Genomic DNA, 18,630 nt, shown 5'->3' on the forward strand with positions numbered 1-18,630 from the left:
AGCCACACAGTCGGCTCACACTGAGCACACTACAAAAGGACAACACTGCACGGTACCACAGCGAAGGTTTTTTTCTCTCTCTCTCTCTCTCCACAAACATAACTATTTTAACTCTGAAAAATAAATCACATCCACATGTTAAACCTTAAAATAACCCAAAATGTGAACAGAATTGTATTCATATAAAAAAAAAATCCTTGCATCTAAAAATTGTAATATTTGGAGATGAGAGGGCATGATGAGGGCTCTTTCTTATAATCCACCACATAACTTGAATTTTAGTTTGGGTAACAATAGCCCTGATGCTACGCTAACCCCAAGATTCCCATAGCAGTTCATAGCCTGCAATACTTAAAACATTTAATTTATTATTTCTGTAAACCTCAAAAGGATTGTAGAACAGCAACACCAAGCCACCAACAGACATGGATCCACACATCATCTCTTAAAAGTAGTAACATGAAGCAACATGTACCAAGATTGTAAAAACCTATGATTTTTAAACAGTTTCTTACTATTTAATATAGTTTGGATGGTTTGAAATCTTTACAAATACATCAGAAAGTATCAAATTCACCACGTCGTTTTCCTACAACTTCCATTTTGCTCAAAGCCTTTAAAAAGTCACGAGCAATGCAATGTTCTTCCATTTTCTGTGCACCAAGGAAACTTTCCAGCTTCCTAGTCAAACACCATCTGGGAATCTTCATTCCAATATGTTTATCCAGAGAAACCTCACAACAAGTGAATGCAGCCAAATCCCCTGCTTAGTCATGGACGGTCCGGGAGAGTGAGGCAGGCAAGACGGAAAGGTTGAGCAGCAGAAAATCCAATATGAAAGATTTATTTTCGGAAGGAACTGATGATGGTTTTTGTCAAAACTCCTTAAATACTCCCCGTCATGCTCAGCTGGAAATTTTTTCCAAGGTTCGGCCAATAAACCTGCTTGGAAAAATGCCACACTGAGTTAACATGGAGAACAGAGTTCTTCTGTCTTGACAATGCCCCTGTGAGCTTTAAAGCTATGTTTAGCTAACTCTGCCTCTACTCTGCAACCGGCTATGCATATTTGTTTTGCTCCCGTGTTATTAAAAGCTTTTTCTTCTTTTTAACTCATGAGATCATGAGTTTGTAAAAAGGGATAAAAGAAACAACCGTCATCGAACGACACTTTGTGTTTTTCTCCTTATTACAGGGCCATTTTCTGTGCAAGGCTTGTGCTGCTGCTGCTGCTTCGAGCAGACTTTGATTGTCAGATGGGCTGATAACCTTTCTGCCTTCCTTTTCAGCATCTGTCAATCACCGTGGTGCCTGAAAGCCACAAGAAACACAAGAAACTCCACACCCAGAGGGGAGAAAAGTGACACATAAAGAATTATAGACAGGAAAATAATAGACACCTACGCATTCAGGGGAAAGGAGAGAGAGGAAGGGAGGTAGGAACCTGTTCTGCAAACATGAGAGGTTCAGCGGGATGCAGTGGCTAAACTCAAATCGAAACCTGTGTCAGCAGCTCTGATCATTAAACTAATACCCAGAATTAGGGATGGAACTCCGATCCCCGGTGGTCTCCATTGATCCATCAGTGTTTATTGACTGGTCTAGTTTCTAGCTGGGAGATAATCATGTTTCCACAACATAGCCCATTTGCTTTACTTCCTTTGCTGATCTGACAGAGTTGATGGATGCTGAGAAAGGCAAACATCCACAAACCGTCACACACTGGGACGTGGGCTCATGCTCTGCTGGAGCCAGGGCCGTTTCTTCTGCACGTCATGTTGCTAAAGCCGTTGTTAAATATGTACTGAGGCCCGCCTGAGCGGCTTAGCAAAGACTGCTTGGTCAGAAATATGGTCTAGAACAGACAGGCATCAATACTGCTAAGGTTTGATTAAACAAGGCAGGAAATCTGTTTTATTCATTTATGATTTGTTGATTTTTTTTCTGGCCGATCTTGTTTAAAATCGTAAATGTTTTATTCATGCAATTATGCACTTTGGAAGCGGAACAAAGCTGCTTTATGTATTTGAAAAAGATGTAAATTTTATTAAAGAATCACGGGAAATAGACTTTTTTTTATTGTTAAAGTGGATTTTTTTCAAATGAATTTGTATTTTTCCATGCAATGCCAGTAATCTCAATAAGAGTTTTATGAAACTCAGCTGAGATATTAAAATGGATTTAAAATAGATTTTTCCACTGATTTTTCAGAAGGTTATGAAATGTTTTTTTTTTCATGCTTTTTTTAGATGAAATGTAAAAAAAAAACCAAAACAGCATTTTTTTTTCAAAGTAAATTCTCCTTCTACATTGTCTATTTGTCTCATTACCTATCAGAAACAAACATTTTAGTTGAATGAAAACAAACTGACCACCAAAAACAGCATTTAAATGAAGTAAATAAATGCTAAAGTTGACATTTTATGCTTTAAAAAGTCCGTCTCAATGAGCCTCCAAATAGAAAAGCAGAAAAAGAAAAAAAAAATGTTACAACACCAATAGGAGCAGCTGTATGGATGATTCATATGTAATTAAAATTCTAATAGCGCATTGATTCAGTAACACACCGACTCCTATACACAGTCTCTGCCGCAGATTTCGAAAAACACATCTCACACATTAATTTTAATACAAAATTGTGCTTGGCATGGGATCAACAAGAATTTTTATCTGGTGTTCAGTGCCAATCTGTCAACAGAGGGATTCTATTTGACTTGTACACGTAATTATAGTAATTAGCATAAAACCATTAATATCACTACACTGTTGGCAACATAACAGAATGCAAATGATTAAAATTTGTTTACATAATCATAAACTGTAAATATTGCCATGTGCCCTCCCAAAATTCATTTGGTTCAACAAACATATTTATCAATTTTAGCTGTGTTTTTTTTCCCCCTCCTTACTTTTTGAGTACAACCTGGAGCACAGGATTTCTCTCAGAACTCCAGATGGCTTATCCACCTTTTCTCAGGAGGCTAACTTAACTACAAAGCTACATTAGTCTACTTGCTAAGCACCAAACCAAATACAGACAAGTTGTCCATCTGGTGCATATACTGTGCATTTATGAGCAACAGGTCAGACAGCTACAAGAAACCAAAAGAAGTCTGAAGTGCTGATTTACGCAGATCCATATGCAAGTCGCCGACCGCAACCTCATGGGCGGTGACAGGTCTGACTGTGAGATTGAAAGATAAGCTGTGCATTAAGGATGAGCTTTCCAATATCTGTGTTAGTGCGCAAGAAATCTTGCTCTTTAATTGAAAATGCATGATCTTGATGTTCAACAGCATTCCTTCATGGATGTTTTATAGTGCGGAAGCCAATCCATCACAAATCCTATTGCAGAATGCATTACAGCTACAGTCATCCACGTGGAAAATCGGAATTTCCCAGTTCCAACCGCAACTGAAACACAGCACGAGTCAGACCTGGACTGATGAGCCAATGGGCTGCAGGAGAGAGGGAGAGAAAGAAAGAGATAGAAAGAGAGAGAGAGAGGGGGGGGGGAAGAGTAGAGAGAGGGAGAGACGAGGGACAAGAAAATTAATCTAAAACTAACATATAACTAGACCTAAAAAGCATAATAAAACTAGAGTAACAAGGAATAACTAAGGACTAGACACAAAAAATAAACCACAACTAAAATCATTAAGCTAAAGCAAAAATAGAAACAAGGAAGAACTGATATAGAAAAGAATGTAAGGAACACAAATAATGACAAAACCCAAAATAAACTCAAATAACCCAAGATCCTAACAAGCACAGCATATAGGGGACATTTCTGCAGTAGAACTTCTGCTGATAATGCAGAAAGCAAACTCATCTAAAGGAATTTTAAAGGGATGTATGAGGTGAGTGGTTTGTGTTTAAGGCATCTTAGCGCTGCAGAAAACCTGCATCATTGGTTAACACTTCAGGCACTTCCATCTCTGATTATGGATCATTTGGTTTGTCCTTTTTTAATGTATACACAGGAGACCTGCACATGATTTCAAAATACAAAACATTACGGCACGACTAGCGATAACGTTCTTCACATGCGAGCTCTGAAACGAATCCTACAGTCACTTCAGCTGTGACCGATTTCTGTCACCAACTTTCTTGTAAACAGATTAATGGAGATACTTTATGGGCTATCTCACCTGCCAACATCTATTTACAACAGGTATTTTTCCCCCCCAATCACCAGCAGCGGAGGAAGGTGACTTTTGCAAATTAATGGTGTCGCACCGACTTTGCGACGCCTCCCCCTTCATTAAATCCCAATGACAGGACTGTGAGAAGCCCAAACAGGATTATACAAACGAGAAGTGGGGGGGTGTGACTGGGTGTCAGAGCAAAAAGAAATATTTGCGAACAAGTGTCAAATGCCCACCAGCAATCATCTAACAGCACCTGTATGACACTATTTAAAATGCGTACACATTAAAACCCCGGAATATGTTTACTTATGCATGCATCTGTGTTTTATTGATGCAGATGTCTGCTTTAGAGCCCATTTAAAGAGGTCTGCGGATGTGCTGGGAGAGACTATGTGCAAGAGACACTAATAAACGCAGCGCGAGGGAGGGAGGTGGAGGAGAAGAGTGATGGATCGTCTGTGTGCTGCAGGATAGGTCCCCAGGGAGGGACACTGCTACATCCTACCATGGAGGGACAACTTGGAGTAATTGGGTCACTGGTGCTGGGAGGAGAGTTCCAACTAAGCCATGCTTAAAGTGAGAGAGGAGGGTAGAAGGTAAGGAGGGGGAGAAAAAGACGGCAAGGGTGCAAGGATGAGTGGCAAACGATTGTGATTTTGGATCATGTAACAGAACAGAGGGAATTAAAAAAAAGATACAAAAGATTTAGACCAAGACAGAAAATCTTTTTGCTTTTGATACTTCCTAGAAAAGCCTGGGTGATTACAAAGAACCACAGAGTCAAGTGTTTCTCAGTTTTCCAGCCCAGACCCGCGTTCCAGGAAGAAAAGAAAAAAATAGTCTATGTTCCCTCTTATAAAGAACAATGTAGAACAAAAGACAAAGAGTAAGGGTGAATTAACTCTTCTGTGCTTCCTTCTCTTTTCTTCTTCATCCAGTGGAGCTGAGCGGTCAAATCAGATCAAGCTCTTCTCTAATGAACAAAAAGATGTGCAAAAGACCCACTTGGGAATCTTTGTACTGCTTATGGGTTCTGGAAGAGAGAGTCAGCAGGATGAGAGGCGAGAGGGAGGCTGAAATGAAAGGACAGAAAAAAATGTGGGCGTCCGCAGCTTCTGTGGTAAGAATGAGAAAGGTCAGAAAGTGAGGCGAGTGTAAATCTATCACTACAACGCCAGAGGGCTGAAGCACCAGATCTGACAGCCTACCTGCTGCTTCTGATATCGTCTTCCCTCAAACTGACAGCTTTGTCCTACTTTTTGACACCTTTGTTAAGATTAACTTCATCAGAAAACCGAGTCTGAACCTGGCTCTGCTTGTGGGGTTTTCTAATTGCGTCTTGTGCCGATGACAGACATGCAGCGGGGGAAACAGAAAGAAAGGCGTACAAGAAAAGTAAAAAAAAAAACATTTTCCTTTGTGGGTTCTGCAGGGACGGATGTCTCCAATGTCCAATTTTAACAAAGACACACTTGCGCACAATAATACCTTACATGCACCTGCAGCTTGTTGCTGAGCTGAATTTCTTTTTGTGACAGTTTGTGGTTCAACTGACCTTATTTAGCAACATTTGGAAATGTTTTAAACATCTGTCCTGGAAAAAGTCAGTAGATGTCATTTGATCATAAATATTTATAACAACTTCAGACATTAATAGATGCATCAGGTTAGATGGATGGACTGAGTTGTTTTCATCATTTCATCTTCAGAACAGAGGAGGCATAGAGATCGTTATTTCCTGCACACACGCGGGTTTTCTCCAGGTACTCCTGGACCCTCTCACTCTGTGACCGGTGGAGATAATCGCCAGCCCCCCCTCCTCTCCTGGACCCCGCAAGGATAAGCGCCGATAGACAACGGATGGATGTGTCCTGGCATTACAGAAAAATGGGAACCGCACCCTAACCCTAAACCCGCAGGAGTTAGTTTGCCTTTGTCTTGAATGCTAAAGCTCAGTTTAGCTCATCTTTTCTGTTGTCTAAATAAATTTTTCATTTGGTTGCAGTGAAGTTATCTGCACTCCAAAACTCCCTCTTGCTTATCTAACATCCTCTCTTACTACTAGAACTATGTTTACTTGTTTACCGAGTCAGTGCTTCTGCAAGCCTGCAAGCAGATATTCATTTAGCTCCACTCTTTTCTGCATCTGATCCACTTATTTGATTTGGAGGATGAGTGAAACACGCTGAAAAGCAAACACATATTGCTTTGATTTCATGTTGTGGCTTATGCATGTGAGTAAATTGATTTTCAAGCCCCAAATTAAACTTTAATTGGGCTGAAAAAACAGAGCATTTAATTATTTTATGCGTGGCTTATTGCAACGATGTCTTTGTGTACCCAAGTCACAGGCAAAAAAAAAAAAAAAATGCTGAAGAGGTTTTCATTTTCATGTTGCTCTTTTTAAATGTATGAGTAAAAATCCTAGATGTTATGAATTGCAGATTAAAGTAAAAAAAATCGTTAAAACATGACTTCGGGACATGAATTGACTCTCCAATCACAACTAAGTATCAAATTTAAGAGGCAATGAGTTCAGAAAATTCACGAGATAATGGAGCACATCAATAAAACAGAGATTTATAGGCTGTTAGGATTTCCAGAAAAGAACCGTCTGTCTGTGCTACCTGCCTCTGCAAATTTATGAGTCAGACATTCAACTCGGAAGCGTCACGAGGGCATGCCGATTTCAACATAATTCCCATAGAACCACTTATTATCCAGGAAAATCATCTAGTTCAATGTCTTATAACTAATTTACAGGTTTTGGTTAGGTCTGCTGAAAAATTAAACCAAACTCCGGAGAAGCAGTGCAGCGATACAAGTTGGAGCGTCACCATTATGTGAGAGGCAATATTTTGAATCTGCTTTTAAATAATTTTCTGTCATCTTCTGCTCTCCTTCCTCCTCAGGCTGTAATTTCTTCTCCTCACTTTAGCGCAGTGATAACAGCACAGCCAATCACACGTTTCACCATCAAATACCAGCTTTTCCTCCAAATGTTCAGCTTATGCTGCTCAGGTTGTTTGAGGGAAATTTGACAGCTCTTAAATGGTACCCTAAAATCGACGCTCATCTTCATTTCTGCAGTTTAACAAAGGCGTGAGATGACACCAAGACACATTTCCCACACTTACCCCCACCCCATCTGTCTGAGAAGATGTTTTTAGAAAGAAGAGAAAAATCTCTCCTCTTTTTGTGCAACCTGGCTGTTGAAAGCTTCGAATCAGAAATTAGTAAGCGATCTCTCCCAATTTCCAAAAAAACTTTGTGAAGATGTTAAAATCTGAACTAAAAATGTGTAGCTTGACTTTGCTGATTACTGTAATGTGTGATCAAAAACATTAAAAATAAAAAAGGCAAAAATCTTGCAAGCTTGAATCATGACCCTGAGCACACAGCCGAATGAGTTTCAGTGTCTTCAGGAAAACAAAATCTCTGTTTTGAAGTAACCATCACGAAGCCATGATTGGAGTCACATAAATAATTTATGATCAGAGATGAAGAGGCAACATATGCAGCAGTTTTGTCAGGAGGAATGGGCTAAATTTACAGAAAACTGTTGTTGTGTGAAGCTTCTGGGAAGTTTACCAAATCATTTTACTCAAAAAGAAACTCTGCGGAAATGTATTGAAACTTTTGTGTTTGCTGAATATTAATTTCAATATCCACAAAATGTCTTGTAGGTTTTCCAAGCATTTCATAAATATAAATAACTCAGTAATCCTAACTGAGCTAGGTTTCAGTCTGATTTAACATTTCCTCTTAGTTCATCTTCATTTTTTTTTGTTATCAAATCAGGTAAATGTAGCATACAGATGTTTTACCATCTGGCTTCTATTGAGGCTTTTGCATTTTCAGTCAGCTTGAACTGCTGCAGGCCTATAAAGCCTTATGAGTTTGACACCATTAAGGCGAAAGTTATGTGTATAAGAGAAACCTGAGTGCATCAACGAAATTATCCACACAGAAGTCAAGGTCTGAGAAAGTGTTTTTTTTTTTTTTTTAAAAAAGCCTCAAAAGGCTATTTATGGTCATTTATCTTTTTGCCTTAGTTTTTATGACGGCTTGTTGCTGCTCTATCCTAACTGAAATAACAAACTCTTCAGATACAGTTTCAGGGAGAAGTTCATATACACCCATCATTGAGTTTAATGCCATATTAATTTGGGTATGTTAACTATCTATTTGTAGAGATTCTTTTGTTTTTAACAGTGGTAATACAACAGACAAATTTAATGAATGTAAAAAAGCACGAACTGTTTGAAATTATTGTAGAATTTCCTAAATTCACATATAGAAAACAAAGAGCACGTCACCCACACGCTTTCTGTCTCCATTATCAAGCTTCAGGCGTAATTCTGGATGGACATTTGGAGGAAAAGCTATCCTGGAAGTTTAATGTTAGCCTTCTTTATTTATTCTAAAACCAGTTTCAATGTGTTTTGGCCAGCCATGTCCTGTTGGAACCCCCTACTGCTGTCGAGTTGAGTTGAAGTTATAAAATACACGAAGGCAGTCCGTGTCTTTGTTTATTCCTTTTACTTTGTCTTAATCACCATTATCACTTGCTGCAGAAGAGATCCGCAGCATAATGATGCCATCTCAGGTATTGACATTTGGTACACTGGTTTGAAAGCCTCAACCTGACTGCTTTAAATATTGTTTTGCCACTGTGGTCATGCATCAACAAGGTATTTGACTTGCCTGTGTGGGAGCTTGAAGTGCTCCAGATTGGAGCATTGGATTCTTTTTAGTCCATGAAAATGTAAAACTTGCCCCGACTTCACTGGCAATGGTGTTCCAGCACATTCCAGTTTATGAAAGGCTTCCTGTGTTTTCATTAACTTAAACGGTTCACAATTATCTGAGGGTAACAGTTTGGATCATATGGTTTAAAATGTGCTATGATTGGATGTTTCGACAGCACAATCAGGTCAAATAGCCATGAAAAAGGTTTTCCAATGGACAAAAGATGCTAACAATAAGCTTGTAAACCCCTGACACCAGCCCTGTTTAAAATCTATCAACTCTTCTTAGTTGATCGCAACAAATATTGTGGGCTCGTGTGCAACCTTAGGTGAATATTAGGTAATAATAATATATGTTAATATACGTTAAGGTTAATATTAGACCTCTCTACCTTCTACCCGAGAGTGTCAATCTATCAAAAAAGGCCATGTGAAATGAAGTCCTGGTGGAAAAGCTAGTTAGAGTTGGTAGCAGTCGGGTAGTGGTGTTTTTGAGTTCCCCTACACAAGATTTCATCATCGTATGCATATCACAGTCTGCTCAGGCAGGAACAGATAAGTCACGGTACTACTTGCCCTCTGCTCACTCTGTCTTCTGCTCAATACACCTTCACACCACTGAAAGCTCATCAATCAGTGGCTTAGTGATGGTGTGTGAGACTCTGAAGCTTCTTAGGAGTTCAGAAGGAAGCCTGCATTGAAACCTTTTTTTTTCTTCTTCTTCTTCTTAGCCAATATGAAAATATAATTTCCATTTTAAGGAAGCGGAATGAAAATCCACTTGTTCTGGTTGAAGAAAAAAAACAACAAAAAAAAAACACTGAATAATTTGACTTGAAATTGAAAAATTTCAAAAACAAAAACTGAAAAATTAATGCACTGTTCCGTCACGCCTTACTAATAAACATTTATTAGTTTGTTTTATTTTCTTGTTTTCCAGAAATATGTTTTTTTTGTTTTGTTTTTAGAGTACAAACAGGAGAACAGATTCGTCTTAGAAATAATAAAGTAAATGATACTAAGGCCTGCAAATGGTAGGTAGTAAAGTTTTACTTTATATGCTGGCATAATGTGTTTCATAAGCATGTGAAGCGAGCGCCAGGAGGTTCTGTTATTTTTTTCTGAAATGCCATCGCAATAATATAAGTTCTATAGAGGGTTATTACCTTTGATCTTGTTATTTTGTGAGTCATTGCCTGCCAGGTACTGTGTTATGATGTCCTCTAATCCTAATAGGCTCACATAAATGTGGGTTTGTAAAAATTACATTCTGTTTTACTGACCAAATTACAACACGCTATCTTTTCTTTTCTTTTTTTTTTTTCTTTTTTTGATATTGCTTGTTAAAATGTGTAAACGTCTATTTATTCAGAAAAGAATCGCACACAAAAAAAAGAACTAAAACCCAAAAATCACAGATGCCACACGTAACAACACACCATCTCTCTATGCTTTACATGTTCAAGCCCCATTTCCCCAAAGGACAGCATTTCCCTACATCTGTGATTCTCCAACTATCTTACAAGTGCCACAGGAGTTACTTTTACTGTCTTAATGTCTTAGCTTCACGCGCAAGGATCTTAACTGGAGGCGAAAAATCGAAGCCCTGTTTTGCTACCATCTCTCAGAGGCACTTGGAAAACGATCCACTGAAGTGTTATTTACTATTAAAAAAATATGAACCGCTGCCATAGATCATGGCACCTTGGTGGTGTCTTGTGCACTCTTCTCTTTCACTCACCTTGTTGATTTTCTTCTAAAAAAGATCTGTGTGAGTTACATGTTTTGGATGATTAAAAGTCTCACTGTGAGTCCTTTATATTTCAGTTTTACTTAAAGTTTCTTTAAAGTGTTCATACTGTCATGCACTCTATTAGGTAGGGTCTTTGGAATCAAAACATTAAAGATCTTTTGTCATTGTATCAACCTTTAAAGTCCTCTATTTTAAACCTATAAATAGATTAGGTACTAAATAGAATAGACCTATAAAAAAAATCATTAATATTGGCAATTTTTGTGGAATTAGCTATTTCTTACTGATTATCTGATTTGCACAGTTTGAAATATGTCATCCTTACTTCATTGGGATATTCTCTTGCTTTATCAGTGAAACAGACAGGAAATATGACAATTTTGGTAAAGTTTCAAGAAGGGAAGTATACATTAAAAAAGGTTCATTTAAGTCTAATTTATAGGAATTGTTTCGGGTGCCAACAAAAGTGGCACCAATGAAGTTATTAAAAGCAAGTATTTAGTAATTTGACATATTTTGACCAACTAAATCAATAAATAAATTTGAATTTGTTTACAATATTTTTTACATGTCTTTACTTGGAGTGAGAATAAGTGTTAGGGTTATAATAGTACAGAGAGAGTAGGAGTTGATATTCAGTAGTTTAAAGACACATTTTTATATTCTGTATTTATAGAAATTTTCCAGTTGTTTTTTTTTTTTAAATAAGAAAGTGGTACCATGAAAAAGTATCCCAAGTGATGTGAAACCTCCGGCCTTAATTAACTCGTTGGGTCTAATCCTGGATCATTAGAAAAGGTCAGGGGATGCAAATTTCAAAAGCATGATAAATATTCCGACTCTTGTCTCAGTAATCAGTAACCGTGGACAGTCAAAACACCGGGCTACTTCTCTGAATGCTAATGTAAACCAAAAGTCCGCAAGAAAATTACATTTGTTCTCGCTCATAGCGGTTAAAGCTCACGTCTGCCGGGCTGAGAGAAAACTGCGAGAACGACTCGTAAGATTGTCAGAGTGACAAAACCAAATGTGTGTTTAAAATGCAAGAAGCCTCACGTGGATTCAGTAGATTCTCAAATGACTGGTGTGTGATTATGCAACCAAGCTGAATGTCACCTTCGCAACATAAAACCAAATCTCCGTTATTGTAAGAGAATAATTCCACTGTTGGGGAATAAAACGTTTCTTTATGAAACAAAATGGAATCTGCTTAAATAGTCAATAAAAACCTGACTATTGTAAAATCACTTTCTTTTTAAGGAAAATATAAAGCAGACCTTTCTCAGCAAGACATCTTCACCCGACCATAAATAATTCTTCTCTGATGGCATCACTGGCAACATATTCCTGCCATACAGACTCTCACACATTAAATGATAACGTATGGGTTAATGTGGGATTACGTGACAAATCAGAATGCTGCTGCTGCTGCTGTGATGTCTGACTCAGTCAAAAAGCAACATGTCCCCATTTGAACAGAAGAAGTGGGGACAGCGATAGCAGCAGAATAAATGCGATAGTCAATTTAGGCTCAATTTAAAAAATGTGAAATTGAGTGAAAACACTACAACTCCACTCTACGGCACCGTAACGTTCACGTACATGTGAATGTTATCCTGATTGCAAGAGGGTTCCACAAACTGGAATGTTTTACATATGAACCAAGTTCAACGCGTTATATATTTAGGTGAGTGTTGTGCAGCTCATCGTTGTGAAGAGCGTGGCTCTCTCAGTGTCTCGGCGCTCTGGGCTGCTCGACATCTTGACTGTTGAGATCTGGAGGAGGAGACTGTGGCTGATGTCTCATCTCCTCTCCTCTGTTTGGATAATCTGTTTTTCCACTTCGCAGTCCAACAGGTTCAGCTGGTTGTCTGCGGCAGTGGCAGGAGAGGCATTCCTAAACCACAGCAGGAGCTGTCAGTAGCTGTTTCTGGAGAGAGGGGGAAGCCGTAGGAGGACGAAGTTGCATGGGAATGCATGCTAGCTGGAAGCATGCCGAAGCACAGTCTGCTTAATAATCCGACTCCTTTCGTTTTCTTCTTTAAATTTTCTGCTGGCCAATTAAACTAAATTAAACTTAAATAAACATTGCACATCCAGCTGCCGTTAACATAGTACTTGCACATTAAAACCAAGAACTTTAATGTATTTTGGTTGGCATTTTATTTCACTTAGCAACACAAACGAGTGGAAGGAAACAGATGCAATTTTGCCAATATTTTTTACAAATTGAAAAATAAAAAAGACAAAAATAGAAAAAAAAGTGTCTATTTTTATTTAGGAGCCCAGAGTTACTATGTATATCCAGCTTTTGCTGCAGATGTAAATGCAGTACAATTAGTTTGGCATTTTACATGCATTTTCCACAACTTTATTCTTGACATCTATGACATATAAATTAGTCTTTGTGAGGCTGTTTCTTTTTGAATCCCAACGCCTTCACAGAGTATAAATTAGACACAGGCGTATTTTCTGTTTAGGTGAATTCTGAAGGAAATTGGATGTACAGTAGTGTACTTTTTATTTAGACGTACCAGAGTAAAGATGGCTACATGGATGTACATCATAACTTTTTCATATTTGTTTTTGAAAACCTTTTGAAATAAAGGATGTGTTTACATACTTTTTGTTGGTTTATAACTAAAATACATGCATGTTTTGGGTTGAAACGTGACAAAAGGTGATAAAGTATCCTGCGTTTCTGGTCTGGTGTGAAAATAGAACTCATGCTGGTTTCATCCTCAAAGAGGAAAAGCTGATACAGACTGTATGTTTAGGATCTGGAACGTCAAGATGTTCAAGAAGCTGATGAGAGGCTAAAATAAGCACAATCAGATATTTTTTATTTTTATTTTTTATTTTTTTACTGTTTGGAAAAACACAACTCTGTGCACCTTCTGCGCATTATCTGCTGAGAAAATCTTTGTCAAGAACCTATAACCGTTTTATTGCTTTTTATTGTGTGTGTGTGTGTGTGTGTGTGTGTGTGTGTGTGTGTGTGTGTGTGTGTGTGTGTAGGGGTGTGTGTGTGTGTGTGTGTGTGTGTGTGTAGGCGTGTGCTTTTTTTGCGGCTCTATTTTTGTGTACCAGATTATTTCCCCTGAGCTTTGATTTTGAAACTGATCAGGTGGTGCAGGTAAATCAATCCCAGTTTACTTTGTGGCAAAGGAAACATTTTGCTCACACTTTGTGGAAACAAAGAAGGGCTTATAAAGCAGATTTGTTTTGTTTTTGTAATTACCTTAGAGCTGATTTGGTGAAATTGCGGAAAGAAAAAAAAAATGCTGATCCATGCAATACTAAAACTGTGCAGCAGAACTTAACATATTTTACAGAGGAAATGGTGCCACAAACCAACATAATTACACCTTGCAGATGCATCATGAAAAAACACTGGCTGAGACAGTGCTGATGAAAATTTGTGCCCCTCTGATTTGTTTCTATTTTTTTAATAGAGGCATTATGAAAACAAATAGGATAGACTGAAAGATCTTCAAAAGCAAACACATCATGCACCAATCTAAAGAAATTTAAGAGACGTAATTGACATTTCTAAGTCTGGGAGGGTCACAAGGAATTATTAAAGGAGTCGTAAGAGCAACTGTTCACATATGGAGAAATCGTGGAACTGTTACCACAATTTGCTCGATGAAATATTTAAGTGTGGTGAAAAGCAAAACCAAAGGAAATCTGCAAGAAGACAAACACTTTTTTTTTTTTTTTGCAATTGTTTTTGAGTAAAATATATATAAGAATCAGTCGTGAAAATATGCCATACACATTTATTTTATCTTTGAGCTTTTGAAAAGTTCTGACTACTTTTGCAGAACATGGTACGGGTCTAGAAGTTAGTTGTTTGGCCTCTTGTGGTGAATATAAGTGTTCGGTGTCTGAAAACATGCCTGGAGGACCGTATTAAAGATTTAAAAGACCAAGTGTGAATGTGGGACACTGTGGGGAGTGATGAGCTGGTCTTCTTTGGTCCTTTAATTTCATTTTTATGAAGTCTTTTTAATGTTTCATGAATTAGAGATGAGCTTAAATTTATGTCAATAATAGGGGCAGAAAAATATATATCTTGACGTTGCAGAGTTCGGTTATAACCCAACTTCAAAATGTCTTGCAGGCCTGCATTTCTCTGCTATGTTGTGCCCAGCGGTTTATATTTTTTCCCCCTCACATGGCTACAAAAGATCAAACTGGGCTCAACCTGTCTCTTTTTTTTTTCACCTACCTTTCTCCTAATCAGAACACCCAATCTTGCTCCTTGCCCCCTCCGTCAACATCCATCACCATACTGTCAGAAAGGTTCTGCCCCCTTCGTCTCCGCAAGATGTTGCAGAGCATGCTGACCTAAGAGCAGGTAATGAGGTACAAATGAACAATGCATCACCATGGTGATCAAGTTGTGGGAGGTGAAAAGACTCCGGTTTCCTATGACATTTCCCCACGATTCTGTTGAATCTGTAGCGAGACATAACGGCCACCTGAGCGAGACATCTGCTTTCCCTTTCAGTATCTTCTCCTCTAATCCAACTTTCATTCCCCTCTGAATTTGCTTGTTCTAATCTCACTCTGTCGTTGCCACCATTTTTTTTCCCCTCTCTCATCCTACACATCCCTGAAATTCAATTATATTTGCTATTTATTTCAGGGCTAAACACGTTTATCTTTCTGAAACATGTATATGTACACAGAAAAAGCATAAAAGCAACATCTCATAAATATGGAAAAAGGATTAAAGTTGGTAAGCCGTTGAATTCTCTTACGGCCAAAGTTAGTTTAACAAGGACTGATGCTCATAAAAGCTTTCATGCCAAGAGAGCCGCACACTGACTGCATTAAACAATGATTCTCTTTATGCTCGGTTACAATCGGATGCACAATCACTATTCAAATGATCTTAATGGAGCAAATAGTGCCAGAAACACAACCTGGTGATCTAAGTCTCATTTTATCTCAGGCACTCTGTCTCTCCTCAGAGGCCAGATGCGCTTTTAATGCACCTCCGTTCACGTATGAGTTCAAACCCACATGCATACACACACACACACACACACACCCCCACACACACACACACACACACACGTTTGTTTTGCTATCTTTGTGGGGACTTTCCATTGACTTCCATTCATTTCGACTCATTTCTACAGCCTAAACCTTACCTTTACCCTTTTCCTAACCCTAACCATCACATACCTAACCCTAACCCTAACCAAAACTCAATTCATACCTTAGCCCTAACTCTGACCCCTGACCCAAAAACAGGGTTTCCCCTCATGGGGACCAGGCTCCGGTCCCCACGAGGAGCGACTGGTCCCCACAACATAGCATATGTCAGGAAAATCGTCCCCACAAGGTATTACAAACAAACGCACACACACACACACACACACACAGAGGGATTCACACAACATGCTTCTAAATCTCCCAAGCTCCCTGATAAATGCCAAATGGCTGTCTAATAAGTTAAGACATAGATGCACAATCACACACATAATCATGTGCAACCACTGCCATGCATATTTTACTGAAGTTTCCTCAACATTTATACTAAAGCTGATTAGAAGCAAACCTACAGGTTTTATGTTAAAATTTGTCCCTTATTCATTGCCTTGAAAAAGTATTCACACCGTTTTCCAACTAATGTTTTATCTACTGCAATATTTCAATATGTTTTATTGAGATTTTACGTGATAGATGAATTCAAAGCAGATTAACTTAATGGAGCTCTGTGCCTTTGTGGGTTATGCCTTCACCATCTTTGTACAGCATTCCTTGTTAAATAACTCAAGTTCAGACAAACTGGGTGCTGGGCATCTACGAACAGCAATTTTTGAGGTGAATTTCCACCAAATCTCAAATGTTTTGCTACAAACAACAGGTTTTCTACCAGGGTTGCCATGTATTCAGCTCGATCCGTCTTCCTATTAAACCAGCTTCCTTGTATATGCTGTAAAAACATTCCCACTGCTGCTTCACTATGTACTGCAGTGGAGATGGTGCATATCACTGTTAAGTTTTGTTTTTGTTTTTTTTGCTTTATCTTGCATTTTTATCTTGCATTTTGCATGTAGGTCAATTCAAGGTAAAGTTCCATATTCTTTTAATTCAATTATAGCCCCTTCTTTCCTCTGTCTGTTTTCTTCACAGCACATTAAGCAAAACTTCTAGTGGCTTTTTGCAGTTATGCGTCTTTCTTCTTGCTACTGTTCTGTACTAAAGCTCTAATTAACTTTTTGAGTGCATAACGAACTGTGGATCTCCATGTCTCCTCCAAAGCTACCACGAATTTCATGGCTGCTCTGATTGACGTCCTCATGTCCAGACTTGCCAGTTTATCGCTGCTTTAATCTTCTCCATAATGATCAGACTGGTGCGTCTCCTTGTTCCTTGTGGCGATGTTTGTCCCCTAATGTTCTCTAACAAGCCTCTTCCAAACAGAATACCCTGGAGTTTGTTGTTGCTGCCAATAGCGGTTCCTGCAGGAGTGGTGCCGAGGGTCAGACCTCTACTTCCGCTCACCTCCCATCCAATCAAAATACGGCAATTGCTGTGGGATTTTGGTGCAGAATAAAATGTGTTGCAGTCCCACACAACGCACGTAATCTCATCTCCCTGTCCTCAGCAGCAAGCAGGGGGCAGCTACTTCTCGCAAAGAGGTGCCAACTCCCTGGTGACTGACGCGTACAGTCACCAGAGACGAGAGGGCTATTGCAGTAGCGGCCCCGATGTTACTGAAAGGGTTGCCTCTCCAAGTTTGGGAGGTTGTTTCATCATCTTACTTTTAATCTTTTTTGAAGACTCATCTTTTTCCCCCTGGGGTTCAACACAGTATGAGTTGTTTGTTCTTTTGTACGAGTTCTTGTGTTGTCTAACATTGTTTTATCTGTCTGTTTTACTTTGTCTTATTTTGACGAACACTCTTAAAGTTGGATGAGACTGTATCCAGCGCAGGATGCACAGTGGAGCAATTAGTTGCACTGTAACCTTGCAGCAAGAAGGTTCTGGGTTTGAATCCTGACCTGGGGTCTTTCTGCATGGAGTTTGCATGCTCTCTCTGGCTTTGCATGTTTTTTGGGGGGGGTTTTCTGGGTACTCTGGTTTCCTCCCACAGTCCCAAGACAAGACCGTTAGATTAATTGGTCACTATAAATTGTCCTTCAGTGTGAATGTGTGTGTCTGTGGTTGTTTGTAACAGACACAGAGACTCGAGGCGCTCTATAAAATCCAAACAGTTTTGTCCAGAGTGGTGTTCACTGTGGTACTTTGGTCCTCTCAGACAACCCAGGCTGTCACACGGTTTGGTTCAACTTGTACGTGGAGTGAGTGTGTGCAGACAGACGGTACCGAACAGGAAACACAGCAGCTCTGAGCTTTGAAATGGTAAGAACCTCTGTTTATAGTGCATTTCAGAGGAAAGTGATGCTGCGGGGAGGGAGGGGGTTTGTCAAAGTGAAGCATACCTGGAAATTAAGAAGGGAGACTTTTTTTTTCCAGGAACACATATCTTACCCTTACCCAAACCTGGAGGGTTTTAATACATTCTATCTTGTTGTCACAGTCTTCTTATTTCTAATTCTTCATCACCATAAGTTTGCAGAGAATGAAAACGAGACACAAGTTCAGGTAGAGGTGAACACTTCCAAGTTTACTCCTACATCTCTGTATACAGTAGAGGAACAATTGCATGGCTATATAATGAGTGGAAGTTTTATTGTGCATTTTAGAGAAGTGAAAAGATTCAGTATGAATAATTTAATCTCACTATAAATACTCTGTGAAGGTCTTTGAGTATTAGAGAACATTAGAACATAAAAAAACAACAACAATATCACAAACACCTAGGAACTTACAATACAGGTCAGGAAAAGAGCCGGACAGAATAGCCAAATCTTTAACCTATCAACCAATAACGGAAAAGCACGTTTCAGCATCTGCTTGCAGTGCATTTGGGCTTTATTTCTTGAACTAC

The 18,630-nt window shown here is 38.9% G+C and overlaps 1 long non-coding RNA gene across 1 annotated transcript in view; it reads right to left on the minus strand.

The window, feature by feature from the left end:
- Positions 1 to 18,630, minus strand: part of LOC106931552 (uncharacterized) — a 154,000-nt gene that overhangs the window by 79,213 nt on the left and 56,157 nt on the right. The gene's annotated exons all lie outside the window — the stretch shown is intronic.

This window comes from Poecilia mexicana, unplaced genomic scaffold (genome assembly GCF_051168715.1).
Source record: "Poecilia mexicana isolate PSO_F unplaced genomic scaffold, ASM5116871v1 scaffold_21, whole genome shotgun sequence".
Taxonomy (NCBI): domain Eukaryota; kingdom Metazoa; phylum Chordata; class Actinopteri; order Cyprinodontiformes; family Poeciliidae; genus Poecilia; species Poecilia mexicana.